The sequence below is a fragment of the Archocentrus centrarchus genome, chromosome 22, assembly GCF_007364275.1.
Source record: "Archocentrus centrarchus isolate MPI-CPG fArcCen1 chromosome 22, fArcCen1, whole genome shotgun sequence".
Taxonomy (NCBI): domain Eukaryota; kingdom Metazoa; phylum Chordata; class Actinopteri; order Cichliformes; family Cichlidae; genus Archocentrus; species Archocentrus centrarchus.
The window spans coordinates 19,503,641-19,507,070 of record NC_044367.1 but is presented as its reverse complement, the minus strand read 5'-3'; positions in this window follow the sequence as shown (position 1 = coordinate 19,507,070).

Sequence of the window (3,430 nt, the reverse complement as noted above, 5' to 3'; positions counted from 1 at the left end):
ATGGTAAAAAGGTATCACGCACTTTGATTGCCTTCTGATTGATGCTGGTAACAGTAACATTCCAGACCATAAAATCAAAAATAATGAGCTGAAAGATGCTAAAATGTTTGGCATCTTTCAGCTCGTTATTGTTATTATAAAAAAGACTGATAGTATCAGTATAAACCCGAGAGTCACACTGAGCCCACCTAACTTTCTACAACAAAGCAAATAAACAATTTTCCAAAAATCTAAGCTGTCCAATAAGCTGCCTTGATTGAAAAGTAAAGACAGCATCAACAGAATGTGAAATGTTTATCTGTAAGTCAAACACTGTTTTGCTTTTGAGGTTTAATGAGTCAGGAGAGGTGGACATCATGAGTCAAAGCAGGGAGGGAAAATAAATACTGTGATAAAGACACTTAGGCCCTTGCCAGATCACATCAAGTACGGACAGAAACTGCATCACTCCCATGATTAAGAGACCCCTAGAGTGTATGTAATGGGTGTTCATCTCTCTTTTTATTCCTGTGTGTGTGTGTGTGTGTCTGTGTTTGTGTGTGTGTGTCTGTGTTTGTGTGTGTGTTTTTATGAATACTCAACAGAAAGAACAAGTTATTTCCCACCATGTGGTTAACACCTCTGTTTAATCTCTGCTCTCCTCCTTTTCTTTTCTTCCCTCCTCCTGCTGAATGAAAGAGTGAGTGGGCTCAGGTTGTAATTACAGTAATGAATGATTTTGCTGTACCTTTCCGCCCATGTAACATACTTTTTCTGAAGCCCCCTTTCACCCCTCCCTGTCCCACTGGAAGTGGGCTGGCTGCTCAGGTCTCTTTGTTTTTGGTAAGGAGATCCCCTGTTTATGTGGAGCTGGGTGTCCCTGGGTGTTCTTTTAACCACATTGCTTTGATCTGCTCCTCCTACTCCGCACAGCCATGTATCTTTGTGCACTTGTGTTTGTGTCTTGTAATGTAAGTGCAGTGTGTGTGTGGTTTTAGTGGATTCAGGAGTCTTCATATTGGAAAATCCACTTCCATCTCCCTCTACTTACAGTGCTGTGCAAAAGTCTCGAGCCACCTCTCTTTTCTTTATACATTGCTAGGAAATTCTCAAATAGCTGCAGCGATTTATTGTAACATACATGGAAATACAGTACATAAGGCAAAACAGAGTTTGTACAATTCTATTGAGCTTGAAAGTCAATGTTTGATATGACCACCTTTATTCTTCAATATAGCCTGAAGGTAAAGATCCTACAATAATTACAGAGAAGATCCAACATTCAAATGACCCTCTACGAGCAAGCATGTGGCAACAGTGGGAAGGAAAAACTCCCTTTTAACAGGAAGAAACCTCTGGCAGAACCAGGCTCAGGGAGGGGCAGTCATCTGCCACGACTGGTTGGGGCTGAGGGGAGAGAGACAGGACAACAGACACACTGTGAAATAGAACCGGAGATTAATAATAACTAATGATTAAATGCAGAGTGTTGCATTAACAGAGTAAAAAGGTGAATTAAAAGAAATACTCTGCATCACAGGAAGCCCCCAGCAGGCTAGGCCTAGCATAACTAAGGGATAGTTCAGGGTCACCTGATCCAGAACTATAAGCTTGAAAGCCTGAAAGCGGAAGGCTCTGCCTGGTATTCTACTCTTAATTTTGACAAGATCCCCCAAACCACAGGCTAAAATGCAGTCCCAAACCATGACAGAGCCTCCACTGTGTTTTACAAATGGTGATTTGAACCAAAAATTTCACATTTGGATTCATCACCCCTTCAGACCTGTTGCCACTGATTTTCAGTCCACTTCTTGTGTAATTTGGCATCCCTCTGCCTTTTCCCCCCGTTTCCTTTCCTTAAGAATGGCTCTAGACAGCCACCCTTTCACTGAGACCATTTCTGATGAGGTTTTGGTGGATCAACTGAAGGGCCACGTGCATCTCTCAGGTCCTGTGTCACATCTTTGCTGAATTATTTTCATTTCTTAAGGACATGACTTTCAGATACTTTTCATCATGTGCAGATAGTTTTTTAGAGTCACCACTCCTTCTTTTGTGCTCTGTTTGTTCAGTTTCCTCAAGTCTTTTAAGGACACACTGCATACCATCCCAAAACATGTGACCAAAAACTTTTTGAGAATCACCTTGTTGCAAAAATCCTATTTTATTCCAGCCAAACTACATTATCATTAGTATTTTTCATAGATTCAGCTAAAGAAATGGGAACAAATGATGTATTTTTGTGACAGGCTGCTAGGAACAAAGAGCCTAAAGATACAATTTAAAATTGGTTATTTGCTAAGTTGTATGTTATGTGTTGGCACAGCACTGGTTCATCCTGTGAGTTAGGTGCATTAGCTACAAGAACTGGACTGAAAAAAGTGAACAAGCAGCCAATGTCCAAAGAAAAAGCCTGAAAGACCTTCAGAAAGCCTGAAGAACTATTGCTCAAGACCACTTTTAAAAAATTCTAAGAAATCCTGGCTCCTTGGAAGCAAAATATAAAGAAATGAGGTGTGGCTCAAGACTTTGGCACAGTACTGTAATTTACAAAAATACTTACAGAAGCCTGACAACTTAACACCTGGCAAAGATGATGATGATGATGATGAAGATTGTTTATTCAGTATTTCTAGTTTTTTTAGACAGGAAAGTCAGGAAATGTTTTGGAAGGAGAGCATGGGATTGGCGTGCAGTAAAGCTTTATCCACTCAGATACCATCAATTAGTAGTTTTTCCTGACAGTCTTCTCTTACTAGACTAAAACAGTACAACCTGCAGCTGCACCAGTCATCAAACATGGTTCTACTGTGTAATGTGAAGGGTGCCAGTCACAGTCACAAACCCACAGAAAATAATCACCTCATAGTGCAGTTCCCCTTATCTGTACACACATATTTTTGTTTTCTGTCTTCATATCTGCTACTTGAGGCGCAATACAATCAAAACCAGAAATTTTGAAAACTGTAAAGGACTTTATTTTATGCAGCTTACCTCTTTTGCAGGAGTAACTATATATATATATATATATATATATATATATATATATATATATATATATATAAATATGGAAGATGAGCGCTGTGTGTACAAAACAATGAAATAAAATAACAAAATACTGAATTATTTCTTCACTTTAAATTCACTTAACTAAAATAACATTAAAGTTACATACTTAAAATATTAATTCTGACAGCCAGTCATAGACAGTATAAAACATGGACAGAGCTTTTGGATGAGAAAAATAAAGCCAGTGCAGAAGTGCCTTAAGCCTGCACTCTATCAGAAAGCCACCAGATGGTGATAGCTGTGGTTGCAAAAAGACTTGAGGTTCTATTGAAGTCTGTGGGAAAATGGCTTTCTGTGTTGACCTCTGTAAACACTTTCCTGCTGGACTATATTGAATTAAAAAAAAAAAAAAATCTATTTTGTAAATCTTAGTCATACTATG